The sequence below is a fragment of the Hippopotamus amphibius genome, chromosome 5 (genome assembly GCF_030028045.1).
Source record: "Hippopotamus amphibius kiboko isolate mHipAmp2 chromosome 5, mHipAmp2.hap2, whole genome shotgun sequence".
NCBI classification, from domain to species: domain Eukaryota; kingdom Metazoa; phylum Chordata; class Mammalia; order Artiodactyla; family Hippopotamidae; genus Hippopotamus; species Hippopotamus amphibius.
The window spans coordinates 106930630-106948402 of record NC_080190.1 but is presented as its reverse complement, the minus strand read 5'-3'; positions in this window follow the sequence as shown (position 1 = coordinate 106948402).

Sequence of the window (17773 nt, the reverse complement as noted above, 5' to 3'; positions counted from 1 at the left end):
AACATCTAGTCCCCTTTCTCCAAAATGACACCTGGCATTGACAACTTTCTGTACTGTGCTGGAAAATTCCATGTCTACAGCTAACAAACACAGTGTACAAATGCAGTAGCAGTAACACACAAACAAATATGTGTACCAGATGCCATCTGTGAACAAAAACATCATCTCAATTTAATACATATTCTTCACAGAAAAATACACCTGACCAAGAAAAAAATTTTTTTAATTACATCTTTACTATTGGGTTAGAGGAGAAGTAAAATTTTCTTTCTTGCATTTAACTCATTTTCATTCAAGATACTGTTAACTAAGTTGCTTAAAGTGTGGGGAGGAGTAGTAATAAATGCCAGAAGGTAATCAAACTAAGGTAAATTTTTTTAACTCCTTATTGGAATATAATTGCTTTACACTCTTGAACCAGCTATTGAAGTACACCAAAGTGAGTCAGCTGTATTTATACATATATTCCCATATCCCCTCCCTCCCTCGACTCACTCCCACCCTCCCTGTCCTGGCCCTCTAAGGCATTACCCATCATCGAGTTGATCTCCCTTTGTTATACAGCAACTTCCCAATACCTATATATTTTACAGCTGGCAGTGTATATATGTCTATGCTACTCTCTCACTTCGTCCCAGCTTCCCCTTCGCACCCCCACCCCCCCAACCCCGTGTCCTCCAGTCCATTCTCTGCATCTGCATCCTTATTCTTGCCCTGTCACTGGGTTCAGCAGTACCATTTTTTTGTTTTTTTAGATTCCATATATATGAGTTAGCATACAGTATTTGTTTTTCTCTTTCTGGCTTACTTCACTCTGTATGACAGACTGAAAGTCTATCCACCTCATTACACAGAGCTCCATTTCATTCCTTTTTATGGCTGAGTAATATTCCATTGTATATATATATATGCCACAACTTCTTTACCCATTCATCTGTTGATGGACATTTAGGTTGCTTCCATGTCCTGGCTATTGAAAATAGTGCTGGAATGAGCATTATGGTACATGTATCTTTTTGGATTATGGTTTTCTCTGGGTGTATGCCCAGGAGTGGGATTGCTGGATCATATGGTAGTTCTATGTTTAGTTTTTAAAGGAACCTCCAAACTGTTTTCCATAGCGGCTGTACCAACTTACATTTCCACCAACAGGGCAGGAGAGTTCCCTTTTCTCCACACCCTCTCCAACATTTACCATTTCCAGATTTTTTGATGATGGCCATTCTGACCGGTGTGAGGTGATACCTCATTGTGGCTTTGACTTGCATTTCTCTAATGATTAGTGATGTTGAGCATCTTTTCATATGTTTGTTGGCCTTCTGTATGTCTTCTTTGGAGAAATGTCTATTTAGGTCTTCCGCCCATTTGTGGATTGAGTTATTTTCTTTTTTTGGTATTAACATGCATGAGCTGCTTGTATATTTTGGAGATTAATCTTTTGTCCGTTGCTTCATTGACAACTATTTTCTCCCATTCTGAGGGTTGTCTTCTTGTCTTGTTTATGGTTTCCTTTGCTGTTCAAAAGCTTTTAAGTCTCATGAGGTCCCATTTGTTTATTCTTGATTTTATTTCCATGATTCTAGGAGGTGGGTCAAAAAGGATCTTGCTTTGATGGATGTCATAGTGTGTTCTGCCTGTGTTTTCCTCTAGGAGTTTTATAGTGTCTGGCCTTACATATAGGTCTTTAATCCATTCTGAGTTTATTTTTGTGTACGGTGTTAGGAAGTGTTCTAATTTCATTCTTTTACATGTTGCTATCCAATTTTCCCAGCACCACTTATTGAAGAGGCTGTCTTTTTTCCATTGTATATTCGTGCCTCCTTTGTCAAAGATAAGGTGCCCGTATGTGCTTGGGTTTACCTCTGGGTTCTCTATTCTGTTCCATTGGTCTTCCTTTCTGTTTTGGGGCCAGTACCATCCTGTCTTGATCACTGTGGCCTTGTAGTATAGTTTGAAGTCAGGAAACCTAATTCCACCAACTCCATTTTTCCTTCTCAAGATTGCTTTGGCTATTCGGGGTCTTTTGCATTTCCATACAAATCGTAAGATTTCTTGCTCTAGTTCTGTGAAAAATGCCATTGGTAATTTGATAGGGATTGTGTTGAATCTGTAAATTGCTTTGGGTTGGATAGTCATTTTCACAATGTTGATTCTTCCAATCCAAGAACATGGTATGTCTCTCCATCTGTTTGTATCATCTTTGATTTCTTTCATCAGTGTCCTATAGTTATCTGCATACAGGTCTTTGCCTCCTTAGGCAGGTTTATTCCTAGGTATTTTATTCTTTGGGTTGCAATGGTAAATGGGAGAGTTTCCTCAATTTCTCTTTCTGCTTTTTCATTGTTAGTGTATAGGAATGCAAGAGATTTCTGCACATTAATTTTGTATCCTGCTACTGTACTAAATTCATGTATTAGTGCTAGCAGTTTTCTGGTAGAGTCTTTAGGGTTTCCTATGTATGATATCATGTCATCTGCAAAGAGTGACAATTTTACTTCTTCTTTTCCAATTTGGATTCCTTTGATTTCTTTTTCTTCTCTGATTGCTGTGGCTAAAACTTCCAAAACTATGTTGAATAATAATGGTGAGAGTGGGCACCTTTGTCTTGTTCCTGTTCTTGGAATGCTTTCAGTTTTTCCCCATTTAGAACGATGTTGGCTTTTGGTTTCTCATATATGGCTTTTATTATGTTGAGGTAATTTCCTTGTATGCCCAATTTCTGGAGAGTTTTTATCATAAATGGATATTGAATTTTGTCAAAAGGTTTTTCTGCATCTATTGAGATGATCATATGGTTTTTATCCTTCAATTTGTTGATATGATGTATCACATTGATTAATTTGCATGTATTGAAGAATCCTTGCACCCCAGGGATAAACCCCATTTGATCATGGTGTATGATCTTTTTAATGTGCTGTTGGATTCTGTTAGCTAGTATTTTGTTGAGGATTTTTGCCTCTATATTCATCAGTAATATTGGTCTGTAATTTTCTTTTTTTGTGACACCTTTGCCTGGTTTTGATATCAGGGTGATGGTGGCCTTGTAGAATGAGTTTGGGAGTGTTCCTCCTTCTGCTGTATTTTGGAAGAGTTTGAGAAGGATAGGTGTTAGCTCTTCTAGAAATGGTTGATAGAATTCACCTGTGAAGCCATCTGTCCCTGGGCTTTTGTTTGTTGGGAGATTTTTAGTCACAGTCTCAATTTCCATACTTGTGATTGGTCTGTTCATATTTTCTATTTCTTCCTGGTTCAGTTTTGGAAGATTGTATTCTTCTAAGAATTTGTCCATTTCTTCCAGGTTATCCAATTGATTGGCATATAGTTGCTTGTAGTAGTCTCTCATGATGTTTTGTATTTCTGAGGTGTCCGTTGTTACTTCTCCTTTTTCATTTCTAATTCTGTTGATTTGTATCTTCTCCCTTTTTTTCCTGATGAGTCTGGCTAATGGTTTATCAATTTTGTTTATCTTCTCAAAGAACCAGCTTTTAGTTTCATTGATCCTTGCTATTGTTTCCTTCTTTTTCATTTATTTCTGATCTGATCTTTGTGATTTCTTTCCTTCCGCTCACTTTGGGGTTTCTTTGTTCTTCTTTCTCTAATTGTTTTAGGTGTAAGCTTAGGTTGTTTATTCAGTACTTTTCTTGTTTCTTGAGGTAGGACTGTATTGCTATAAACTTCCCTCTTAGAACTGCTTTTGCTGCATCCCATAGGTTTTGGGTTGTTGTGTTTTCATTGTCATTTCTTTCTAGATATTTTTTGATTTCCTCTTTGATTTCTTTAGTGATTTCTTTGTTGTTTAATAATGTATTGTTTAGCCTCCATGTGTGTGTATTTTTTACAGGGTTTCTTTTTTTTCTGTAATTGATATCTAGTCTCATGGCATTGTGGTCAGAGAAGATGTTTGATATGATTTCAATTTTCTTGAATTTGCTGAGGCTTGATTTGTGACCCAAGATGTAATCTATCCTGGAAAATGTTCCATGTGCCCTTGAGAAGAAAGTGTATTCTGTAAGTTTTGAATGGAATGTCATATAAATATCAATTAAGTCAAGATGGTCTAATGTGTCATTTAAAGCTTGTGTGTCCTTATTTATTTTCTGTTTGGATGATCTGCCCATTGATGTAAGTGGGGTGTTCAAGTCTCCCACTATTATTGTGTTACTGTCACTGTCCCCTTTTATGGCTGTTAGCATTTGCCTTATGTATTGAAGTGCTCCTATGTTGGGTGCATAGATATTTGCAAGTGTTATATGTTCTTCTTGGATTGATCTCTTGTTCATTATGTAGTGTCCTTCCTTGTCTCTTTTAATAGTCTTTACTTTAAAGTCTAATTTGTCTGATATGAGTATTGCTACTCCAGCTTTCTTTTGACTTCCATTTCCATGAAGAATCTTTTCCATCCCTTTATTTTCAGTCTATATGTGTACCTTGATCTGAAGTGGGTTTCTTGTAGGCAGCATATAGAAGGGTCTTGTTCTTGTATCCATTCATCCAGTCTGTGTCTTTTGGTTGGAGCATTTAATCCACTTACATTTAAGGTGATTATTGACATGTGTGTTCCGATTCCCATTTTCTTAATTGTTTTGGGTTTGTTTTTGTAGGTCTTTTCCTTCTCTTGATTTTCCTGCTTAGAAAAGTTCCTTTAGCAATTGTTGTAAGGCTGGTTTGGTGGTTCTGAATTCTCTTAACTTTTGCTTGTCTGGAAAGCTTTTGATTTCTCCATCAAATCTGAACGAGATTCTTGATGGGTAGAGTATTCTTGGCTATAGATTTTTCTCTTTCAGGACTTTCAGTATATCCTGCCATTCCCTCTGACCTGCAGAGTTTCTGCAGAAAGATCAGCTGTTATCCTTATGGGTTTTCCCTTATATGTTATTTGTTGCTTTTCTCTTGCTGCTTTTAATACTTTTTCTTTGTGTTTAATTTTTGTTCGTTTGATTAATATGTGTCTTGGTGTATCTCTCCTTGGGTTTATTCTGTATGAGACTCTCTGCACTTCTTGGACTTGATTAATTATTTCCTTTCCCATGTTGGGGAAGTTTTCCACTATAACCTCTTCAAATATTTTCTCAGACCCTTTCTTTTTTTCTTCTTCTTCTGGGATGCCTATGATTCAAATGCTGTGTGCTTAATGTTGTCACCAAGGTCTCTGAGACTGTCTTCCATTCTTTTTATTCTTTTTTCTCTTTCCTGCTCTGTGGCAGTTATTTCCCCCATTCTATCTTCCAGCTCACTTATTCATTCTTCTGCCTCAGTTATTCTGCTCTTTATACCTTCTAAAGTATTTTCAATTTTGGTTATTTTGTCCATTACTGTTTGTTTGCTCTTTATTCTTCTGAGTCCTTATTAACTGTTTCTTGTATTTTCTGTATTTTGTTATTGAGATTTTGGATCATCTTTACTATCTTTTCTCTGAATTCTTTTTCAGGCAATTGTCCTATTTCCTCTTCATTTGTTTGGTTTTGTGGGTTTTTTTCCTTCTTCTTTGCCTGCATAGTGTCTCTTTGTTTTCTCATTTTGTCTAATTTATAGGATTTGCTGTCTCCTTTCCCTATGCTGCCTAGTAGTAATTCCTCTTGTTTCTGCCCTCTGCCCCCTGTAGTGGGGTTTGTCCAGTGCCTTGATTAGGCTTCCTGGTGAGGGGGTTTGATGTCTACTTTCCAGTGTGTGACTCTGTATCTTTTCTCTCTGATGAGCAGGGCCATGTCAGGTGGTGTGTTTTAGGGTATCTGTGAGGTTTATATGGCTTTAGGTAGTCTGTGTGCTGATGGGTGCGCTTGTGTTCCTGTCTTGTTTGTAGTTTGGTATGAGGTGTCCAGCACTGGCAGTTGCAGATGGTTGGATGAAGCTGAGTCTTAGAGTCTGATACAGGGCTCTGTGAGAGTTCTCTACAGTTAATCTTCCCTGTGTCTGAGGACTCCCTAGTAGTCTAGCATCCTGGATTCAGTGCTCCCTCCCCAGAGCCTCCTACGTGACTTCTGATGGAGTAGTCCAGACTTCAGAGGTTGCTTGTCCTGGCAATAAAGGGGTTTAAAGAAGCCTGTCCAAGCCCCACACTAATGGCAGAATGTTGAGTCAAACAAATACTAAGTCAAGGAAACACATACATGTATAAGACACACAAATACTGAATCGAATAGAACATAAGGCACTAGAAAGACCTGACAGAAGAACTCCAGTATGCCATCAGACAATCACAGAGAAAACCAACAGAAATTCAAAACCAAAACAAACAAACAAACAAAAAAACCACACACACACAAACACAAATCCAGGGAGATTTTGAAAGCTAGGATCAAATATAATAAAGAGCGAGAGTACCACCAGACAGACTGAAGATCTCAGAACAAAGTCTTACAATTATGCTTAGAACTAAGATAAAGACAAAACTTAATAATAAAAACCAAAGCAGTATGTCATCTGGAGAATAAACTAAGGAAACAGAGCTAAGTGATAATATTGCTTATAAGTATATTAAGATAAAATGAACTAAAAAAGGATAGAAGAGCAACAGAAGAGTGTAGTGTGACTGGAAATATGAAAAGAAAAAGAAATGGAAATGTATAAAAGATAGAGATGAAAAGAAGGTATTAGAAATACAGTCAGCACTACAAGAAACTTAGCTAGAGATAGAAATATATAAAAAGGTTAAAATAAAAATAGAATAAAAAATAGAATAAAAAATATGTTATAAATCATGTAGCTCCCTTAGGACTAAGACCGTAATTAAAAAAACAAACAAAAAAACTAGAACTGACCCCAGAATGGACCAGATCAATAGAATTAATAATAATATGTCTGTTTCCTTGGGGTCTCAGCTATGTGTCCTTCTACCTGCCTTGGGTTTTTTGTATCACTTTGCAACCAGCAGAGCTTCCTTTATTGTTCATATGTAAGCGCCAGTGTGTGGGGAGAGAGAGGGTACATTAGTGGCTCCTTCCCCTGGGATTGAGTGAGCAGTGGCGCCCTACCTGGGTCACTGTGGCTTTGGCGGCTCAGGCCAAGAGAGCGACTCCAACTGCAACTCCTCCCCTCTGCTACGACTCTGCCAGGGCACCCTGCCTGGGTCACAGTGGCTCAGTTGGCCATGGCAGTGCCTGTTGCAGATGGATGCTGGTGGCTCAGATGTAAACAGAAAGTCTCCAGAGCTGGGCCACCCTTTGTACTTTTGGCTCTTGGCTGCAGGCACTCTAAGCCAGCCCTGCCCAGGGGTCTTTGTTATCCCTGAGTGCATTAGCCAGGCCTACAGGGGTCCTTCCTCCGTCCGTCACAGGTGCTGAGAGAGAGGCTACACCCACAGCTCCTCCCCCCTGCTTTTGAGTCAGCAGTATCAAGCTGCCGCCATGGCCACCCAGCTTTCCGCGGTAGGCACTCTCTGCTACAGATTTCTTTCCTCCTGTCCTCTCAGTCCACCTCCCCACTGCCAACAATGTTTCTCACCCTGAACCACTTCTCCAGTTCCCACGTTCCAGCTCCCAGACCCCCTGTTCAGCTGTTAACCAATGTCTCAGTCTGGATACACTGAGCCATGGTGCAGGCCCTCCATGTGTTTCTCACTCTTTCCTGTCTACCACAGCTCAGCCGCTTCACCCTCTTTGAACAGTCCCAAATGCCTCCCTTCTGACCCAAGGAAATTCCCAGTTGGAGAAGGGGTTTCCCCATCAGATAAGGGATGTTTCCATGAATTTGGCAATCTCCCCTCTGTTTCAGATCCCCCACCCCAGGGTGTGGGACCTGTCCCTTTCCTTTCTTCTCCTCCTCTTTCTCCTTTTTTTTTTTTTTTTCCCCTCTATCCTACCCAGTTATGTTGGGATCTTTGCAGTCCTTTCTGTTGTCTGAGGTCATTTGCTCGGGTTCAGCTGGTTCTCTGTGGGAATTAGTGCATCTTTTGGTGTATTCCTGAGGCATCTGTGGAGATGGATGCATTCCACGTCCTTCTACTTCACCACCATCTTTCTTCCTAAGGTAAATTTTTTAAAATATTTCTTTTCTAAAAAGAAGCATCTCCTTACCACAGTGTAGAGTCCTGGTCAAGGAGTCAAACATTCTGACAAAGCTAGGATTTTGATCTTACCCTGTCATCAAATCACTGCGAATTCCTAGGCAGGCCCCTTAAAGGCCCTCTTCAGCTCTGAACACACCCACTATTTTCCTACCTTTCTCTTATCTGCACTGCAGAATTCCATTTTCTAAGCTTTTAGAAATAAATGAGCACTTTTAGCCCCTAATTACATAAAAGTATGTCATCTTTTTCTACATAAATACCTTAAAAATTGGTATACCTTGGTAATCTTTCATGTATTAAATCATGAGAAAAAAAGATAAATTTGGTTCACTGCTATAAAATAAATTCCCCTCCTAGTTATTTTGTCTATTTGCTCAAATCAAAATTTGAACATATAATCATTATGTATTTTTGGTATTCATGTAACATTAGTACTTCGTTAAGTATGAAACTCGCCATTAACTGTGTTTATGGTGATGTTGTCTAATTACTGTCATTTGCATACTACACAACTCATCTTAAATTGTCAAAAGATTAAAAGAAATATTGGAAAGTATACTGCACATTTCTGTCTGCAAAGTATAGCATACTATAACCTGAACTTGTTCTTTAAATATATGTAAGAAAGACCATTTACTAAGTAAAGTATACAGGAAACTATTCCCACCTCAGTCAAGCCAACAAAATCCAGGAGAAACTTATAACAAATTCCATGGAATAAAAAGAAGATTATGAAATTGTTTTACTTCAGACAGAAGGAAGACATTTTTTAAACATTTTAAAATTTAGAAGTCTTTTTTTCACATTAACCTGGATTAATTTTTTTTCTATAAAACTAAGGGGAAACAACAGTGGTAAGGTTTCATTTAAATATGCAGATGTAAAAAGATCTTGGAATGGGGATTACAACATCTGTTTATATGATATTTGAGACAATAGATGATGTAAATCTTCGAGAAAAGCAATAAAAATGCATGATTTTGCAAGGTAGCATTGGTCAGTGCTCTTACTTCTTGGATTCTAAGGAGAGTTGGTTGTAACAGTGACCATTCAGTATGTAAACTCCATAACACCAGTCCCATAAAAGACCACACTTCCTGGTAGGCACAAAGCTAAGAAATACGCTTGTTGTAGAAGAGATTGCCAAAACTGGCTTTTAGGAACTACTGTCCAGCTTTAACCATAGTAGTTTCTTCTGGAGGCACAAAAGCACTGTTTTCTTCTTTCACAGTAATTCGTTCTAAACCAAGAAGTCATCTGGGAATTTTTTTAAAAAAATTAATTAAAAAAAAGTTTATTGTTCTACTCAGATGGAGAATCATCAGTAAGGAAAATAAAGAGAGTTAGCACCATATTCATTTTTACTACTTCTTGGATGGATTTCCCTGGATGATCTGATTTCTCAGTATTTCCTCCAGGTAAGTGCTTGTGCGCTGGGCACACTGATCTGTCTACAGCAGTGCTTCTCAAAGGATGATTTCCTGGACTAGGAACACCTGCAGCACCAGGGAACTTGCTAGAAATGCAACTCCTCCTCACACCCCACACCAGACCTACTAAATCAGAATCTCCAATGTGGAGCCCAGGGGTGCATATGTTAACACATCCCCTGGAGGGTTCTGATACACCGAGGGCTGAGAGCCACTGGTCCCCAGCACATGGGCTGCCTGATTCACATTCCATTCATTTTTCCTTCCTATTAATGCGCTTCCTTCAGCCCCATGCATCTAACTATATACCACTCCTCCTCAAGTCTGGCCCAGCCGTTTCTTTGCACTTTGACAATTCCCTTACTTGAAATAGCACTTATCATTTACATATCACAAATGAATATTACCTATGCCTGAAGTGATTTACGCGTACCATGTCTTGTCCTCTAAATCGTTCCTTATCTGTGTTTCTTTTACCACTTTAACTGAATTGAAACCTGCCTCTTGACGGCAGGAACTATGTCTTGTATAGTCGGCCCTCCGTATTCACGGGACTTGCATCCGCAGGGTTTGCGTTTGTGGATTCAACCAACCACAGATACAGCCTAGGGTCCAACATATTCATCATCCTTCGCCATTTGATATAAGGGGCTTGAGCATCCTCAGATTCGGGTATCTGCAGGGGCTCCTGGACCCAATCCCTGCAGATACAGAGGGGCATACTCTTTTACTTCCCACAGCATCCATCAGTGTTGAAGCCTTTGTTCCTTCTCCTAACATGCCCTTTTCTTCTTCCCACCAACTTCCAAGTTTCCAAATTCTTGCAGTTTTTCAAGGTTCAACCCAAAACGCTTTTTCTTTCAGCTGGCTTCTTCTATATGTAGAAATATTTTTCTTCCTTTAAAAAATCATAACTTTATATCTTTTTCACTTTCCACTTCACATTACAGTCATTTGTTCGTGTCTTCCCTCTCTCATCATTGAAGATGGAGATAATTGTTCTAAACCACACTTTTAAATAACGGGGGTAGGGAGGAATAATTTAGCATGCTTTAGGGTATGCATGTGTAATTAGTTTATTTTCCCTCAATATTGAATGAACTCTGATTTTTGGTAATCCAACTATTTACATAGGAAGTAACTCACATTTCAGAGAGACGCAGTATTTCTCCAAGACGCATTGCGGGTCTGGGACAGAGTCTGCGTGCTGGAGACAATTGTTGCAATTTGTGTGGTCTAATAAGTGGTCTCAGAAGATTAGACACGAAGTAACAGGAATCTGCAGGAAATCGAGCCATAAGGAAACCAGGGCGACTTGAAGTCATGGGTGAAGAAGAAAAGGGTCTCACCCTAGGGTAAGGACCAGTAGCAGAAGGCTTAATTGTTACCATGTCGCGGTGTGAACCCACTGTGTCACTGCCTGAGCTAATGGGAACCCGATGCAGCCAGCTTCCTGAAACCACCAGTCCTGACTTCAAACACGGCAGCCCATCCTGCAGGATCAGGAGGGCTGGAGTCCCAGGTTTATTTCCTCTCCAACAAAGGAGTACCCCCCCCCCATCCCCAACTCCCCACCCCCATCAGCTAAGATAGGCTGCACAGGACCCTGGCAGGGCTCTGGGACCAACCCTCCTGTCTTCCCCATTGAACACTCAATTCTAACTCCTGGACCCCCAGCCTTGAAAGTCTTCTGGACTTAGCAGCCCCCCAAGAGCCTTTGGCTCTCTGTGCTTACAGACCCGGGAGTGAGAGAAAGCTCACAGATCATTTGCTAGCAAATCCCACCTGGCCGACTGGGAGTGCAAATCAGGTGGACATAGGTGTGCAGGGAAATCAGGTGCTGAGGATTCATCACTGATGGGAGGAGGCGCAGTGTGAGGAAAGAGAGTTCGCAGGGGCGCCTGAAACCTTCCACGTCTGGTTCTCCTGTTTCTACCCACATCTATCACTTCTGTTTTGCCACCGGCTCCTGACAGGAAAATGCCAAAGTGGCAGGCAAAGAATCCCTCCTGTTTATGTGGCTGAAAAAGTGTTTACAGCCCCTGGTGTTTGGGGTCAACCCCAAGCCCCAGGGCAAGCAAGCCTTATCCCAGGTCTTGTCTCTGAGGAAGAGGTGGGTTCTGGAACGTCAAGCTTCCTGGGCTCTTTTTTTCTGACTTCAATTCCCACAGGCTGCCTTGGTGTTTTTCCTTTGCCGAGATTTCTAAAGTTCCCTTTCTTGCAGCGCTTATCGACATGTAAACTCCACAGGAGGGTGAAAAGGTAGGTGTTTAAGATAGACTGCAACAGCTGGGATAAACTTTCTCTTAAAAGGCTGTCTTAATGAAATGTATCTCTTTATATTTGGGGCATTTGTAAGCAGAATGGGAATGAAACTTGAGAAGATGATGTGATAACGAGGCTATATCCTGTCAAGAGAGAGTGTGTTTCTCTAATAACACAAAGATGAGCTTCTAGATAGCCTACCAGATAGCTGTCTTCCGGCCAGTGTCTCCCATCATAAATCTTCATTCTGACTCAGGTTTTCTGTAGATTTTTGAGGATAGAGCTCATTTCCCTGGAGAGACAGGACTAAGGAAAGATCTGGAATTCCTCCAGTTAAAAAAAGCCACCATTCTGCTTAATCAACATTTGTTCCATCAGAATCAATATCCTGCAGAGGGTGGCTCTCATTGTTTTAAAGTCTGTTTGCAGGTGACAGAGCAAAGATATGGTTCCTGATAAAGCCTTGCTGAAAAGGAAAAGAAAATATTCCTCAAAATAGCCAAAAAAAAAAAAAAAGTTCCCAAACTGTCCTTTTACAAATAAGCTTCCTTTTGTGAGATATTCTGCCTGGCTTTGCCTTCTCAAGAAATGTCAGTGACCTGCCAGTGAAACAACACCTCTCTTCCCAGGGTTATCTATTATTTTTCAGTGAAAGGGCCCAGCCACTTACTCAACATCTAATAAGTCATTGGTCCCCTCTGAACTTTAGTTCCTTTATCTTTGATAATAGTTCCCTACCCTGCAGGGTTTAGATGAGTTATCATGTTTGAAATTACCTAACCCATGGCGGACACTTAATAATAACTTCCCTACTTCATTTGATATGGTGGTGGGTGGATTTTAGAATCTGAACTAGGTTCAAGTTTGGGTTACATTATTTTCCATGAGGTGGCCCTAGACAAATCTCCTCACCTGGTATCTTCCCCAAACTTCAGTCTCCTCATTTGTAAAAACAGAATAATGACACCTCTCCTCATTTTAGAAAGAGCTTATGAGACCCAAATGAACAAATATGAATCTTGTCATAGATATTTGTGTATTTGTAAGTGGTAAAGCACATAAATCATGTTAGTTGTAGTCATTTATCATTTTCATAATTGGACAAAATGTATCAAATGCTATTGAAGCCACAAATATACTTTTAAGAAATCAAAGAAAAATGTTTATTTCATAGAAAAGAATGATCTTGTTCTAGTTTTCACTGTTTTTTGTTTTGTTTTGTTTTAATTTTGGCTCTTTTTGATGAAGGTTTTTCTAGAGAAGCTGTACCGAGATGTTCAAAACATGTACTCTTGTGCTACAAGGAAGAAGCCCAGAAAGCTAAGGTTTCTTGAAGTTCAAAATACATGGATACTCAAATGATTTCTAAAACCCCATTTGAGTAGAAGATTAATTGTTTGTGGCACTTGTCTTTCTCTGTTTGGGCTTCCTTAGCTTCCTGAGAGGGATGATGGCGCTTCGGACCCAGCGTAGGTGGAACAGCTGGAGAGCCTTCTCGCCTCCTGATGTCACAGCTTATCAGTGTTGACGGACAGAGCACATAAGGCCTTCCCTGCCTTGCTGACCAAACAGAAAACACACTTCTCTATTTCTACCGTGCTCTTTTCTTCTTGCAAAGGAAAAAGCCACTGCATTTAAGACACTGAAATATATAGGAAGCAATCAATGCATTAATGTCACTGGACAAATTCCATTCCTGGACCTCGGTATAACCTAACTGTATTACTTACCGATGCATGGCAGCTCCAAAGTCTAATGTAGTCAACTTTTGATCATTATAAAAAAAAACAGCATAGATTCTATGAAAATCATACACACACGGGACCCTCCTTTTGATTTGTTAACTGGACGAGGACTAGGAAGCTTGAACAATCTGCAAATTGGAGAATGCACATATTAAATAAAGCAAATACATATGACACAAGTGGAACACACATGCACACACCATCAATGAATAATTTTGGAAGAAACTAATCTCTGTAAGTTTAGTCTTGGGGTTGACTATTTCACAGATTTCCAACTATATATATATGATATGTGACAAAGTTTTAGTAGAACACATTGCTTTTGTTAAATTAAGTGAGAAAATGTCTCAATTCATTTCTTCATAATGAGATTAATAGGTAAAAATCAATTAATTAATTGTTTACTCCATAAATCTTTAGTGAGTACTTGCTATGTACCAGATACTGTGCTTAGTACTGAATATGCATTGATGAATGAAACAGACATGGTCCCTACCCTCAGTGATGACATTCTGATATTTGCACAGCATGAGCAATTTTGACCTAAGGAAGGAAAAACTGGTATAAGACAACTATATCCACACTCATGGTAACTTCCACTCTAACCCAGACCAATGGTTAGGAAAGAGTCTCCCTGGTCACTTGTCAAGGCAAACCTGAGGCTGTCAGAACAGCAGCCTGGCATAGCCATTAAGACTACAGGCTCTGGGGCTTCCTAGATGGTGCAGTGGTTGAGAATCCACCTGCCAATGCAGGGGACATGGGTTTGATCCCTGCTCCAGGAAGATCCCACATGCCGTGGAGCAACTAAGCCTGTGCGCCACAACGATTGAACCTGCACTTTAGAGCCCATGAGCCACAACTATTGAGCCCATGTGCTGCAACTACTGAAGCCCACACGCCTAGAGCCTGTGCTCCGCAACAAGAGAAGCCACGGCAATGAGGAGCCCATGCACCACAATGAATAGCCCCCACTCACCGCAACTAAAAGAAAGCCCACACACAGCAAAAAAGACCCAACACAGCCAGTAAAATAAATAAATAAATTTATTAAAAAAAAAAAAAAAGACTACAGACTCTGGAGTGAATGAGGGGTGAATCCTGGCTTCTCTCTAGTAAATCTGTAAAATACTGGACATATTAATACCCACCTCACAGGGCTGTTGTAATGATGAACTAAATCAACAAAGAAAGCTGTTAGAACAACACCTGGAAAATAGCAAGTACTCAATAAATGTTAGCAAATCCTATTCATATCTGACTTCATCTCCCATCATGGCTCCACACACAGCCCAGGGTCCAGGCAGGATTACATCCATGCTCGATATCTGCCACAACTTCCCTTGCCTGCCCTCTCCCCTGACCCCTCCATACTTTCACGCATGGTGTTCCATCAGCCTAAATAGCCTTACCATCTCTTTTGTTCCCAGCACACTTTTCTTGTTCTCATTGAGACTCAGCTCAAGATCACTTTCTCTGGAAAAATCTCCTTACCCCTGTCTGCCAATGGTTGGGTGCTGGTCTGCCCTGCTCAACTAACAGCCGTGTGTAACTCAACCCTGTAATGCACCCTGGACTCAGAGTGCTTACTTGTATGTTCCACCCAACCAGATGGGGACCTCTATGAGGCCACAGGAGAGGCTCAATCAATGTTTGTTAAATGAACAAGTGAATTAGTGAATACATAGAAGAAAGGGAGGAAGGAAGAAAAGAAGGATGGCTCAATCCTTGAAACAACCTCATTGGAATATGCATTATAACCTGTGGAGCAGGCAGTGAGATCAGCTACTTGAAGAGCTCTGAGCCTGATGATTACTGCTGTTAGAAAGTCCAAGTTCCTACTGCTCACCACTTGGCAGCCAATAAATCAAGAGATAAGTCGTTGGGGCAAGGAAGAGTGACTTTATTCAGAAAGCCAGCAGACCAAGAAGATGGTGGACTAGTGTCCCAAAGAACCATCTTGCCTATTAGAATTCAGGCTTCTTTTTTACTGAAAGGGGAAGGAATAAAGTCAAACATTTCCTGGTTCTGGTCAGCCTCTGGAGGGGAGGTGTTAATTTCTTTCTTCCTGCCATCATTCACAGGTGGGCTTGGTCAGGATGTTTCCTGTGAGCGAAACAAAGCTTAAGGCTCATTACATAGGAGGCAGCATTCCCAGAGATGTACCATTATGTATAATTAAAGCTTACAGGCAACAGACCTTTAGTGATTAACTTGTAATAGAATACAAAGTTTCTTCCCTATTGCATCGCCTCCTCCAGACTCTACAGTGCTCTGCTACTGGCCTAAAGACATAAGGGCAAGCAGAGAATGAACTAAAAGCCAGAGCATCTAATTTTTCATATAACTTTACCTTCCATGAACTCTGACCACATCAGAGACCTACCTGCAAGCAGTCTAAGATAGCATCTGCACCAGCCCTCTGCCTCTAAGTACACGAATCCCTGCATTTCACAAGAGGGAAGGTTGTCCACAGCTTTAAGTGTGTATTCAAGTCTGGAAAGGGCACAGTTCCCCTTGGTAGCACTTGCTTCAGGCTGCTTCTCAACAGAAATCACCTTTCTTAAGCTGCAATTCAAGCCCATGATTGCTGTCCTCAAAACTGGTTCATTCTTTCAAGCTCTGTCTCACCAACAGCTTTACATTTTGATTAATCATTTGCACTCCCAACCAAAAAATGAAATGTTAATTCCCTGATACCAAAGACCCCTGGCACATCAATATATACCAAACACACACGCATGCTGAGAGAAGGGAGACCGTAGAGATTATATTTGAATATCGTATAGACCTGAGTGCTACAATGAAAAAGAAAATCACAAGACTTGTTCATTGAGATCTCTGCAAAGGGTAGGTATCATATTCATCCCGGTAGAAGTTTCAACTAGCAAAAGCGTTTCATTTCCCGGATCTGAATAGAAATGATTAAACATTAGAAAACCAAAGTATAGTTTTTCAAGTTGCAAAATTGAGCTCTCCACATTGTATTTTCTCTCTGACCATTCTTAGTCTTCTATCTATGAGCTCACTTTTGGAGCATAATGAGCTATGCCCATATCTTCATGTCCAGTGCCCATGTCCTGCTTCCATGTTAAGGAATAAGACTTCTTAATCAATGTCCTCAAAACGGTTCATCCTCCTACTTGCTTATTCATTCGGTAATTACTTATTGACCCATGGCAGATACTCTGCTAGGCAAAGGGAGTAAAGTAGTGCAATCCACGCTCTGCCCTTGGGAAAGTTTTGACCTGTTTGTGATTTCTCAGAGAGAGATAATTTGCATGTATAGACCTAAATTTTTTTTTACAAATTTATTTTATTTTTATTTATTGGCTGCGTTGGGTCTTTGTTGCTGTGCTCGGACTTTCTGTAGTTGCACGGAGTGGGGGCTACTCTTCCTTGCAGTGTGCAGGCTTCTCATTGCGGTGGCTTTTCTTGTTGTGGCTCGCGGGCTCTAGAGCACAGGCTCAGTAGTCGTGGTGCACAGGCTTAGTTGCTCTGCAGCATGTGGGATCTTCCCGGACCAGGGATTGAACCCGTGTCCCCTGCATTGCCAGGCAGATTCTTAACCACTGTGCTACCAGGGAAGCCCTGTACAGACCCAAATTTAACTGATAAATGTATTTTGAAAATATTCCACAAGAATTGAATTTTTTGTCAAATTTCATTTTTGACAAAATGAGATACTTGTGTCCCCTGGCATAGTATCTGGGAGATAGTAGGCACTGGGTAAATATCCATTTCTTTTTTTTTTTCCTTGATTTTTGAAAATCAAGTTGTGCGTAAGATGAATTTGGGGTCTTGACATTTCAGGCAAAGCACCAGATTCTCCTGCCTTGAGAAGCTACCTAGTGGAGACTATAAGAGCATGGCCTTTGGAGATCGCCTCATACGGCTTTGAGCCTTGGTTCTCTCTGTCACTTGGTAGAGAAGTAATGGCAAAGAAGCTCTTTAAGCTTTCTAAGCCTTAGGTTCCTCATCTGAAAAATGGGAAAATTATCACCTCTCTCATGGAGTTGTCATAAGGTTACTTGAAATGCAGTATGCAAGGTTTCATTCATAGGAATGTGGGATCAAGAGTAGCTACTATTTGATGTAAATTATCACCAATTTGTCTGTTTTTTGGAGGTCAACTTATTTACAAAAATTGGATTTTCTTAAGGCAAAACATGCCTATAATCTGTAGCCACACATCAAATTCAGAACTCAGAATAGAGGACGGTGGGATTCTGGTATCTGTGTCATTTTTCACCGTGTCTTATGACAACCACCTCTCCCCCAAGAATCCTTCCCTTCCCTGGCAGAAAGAGGTTTGTACCACGGCAGGC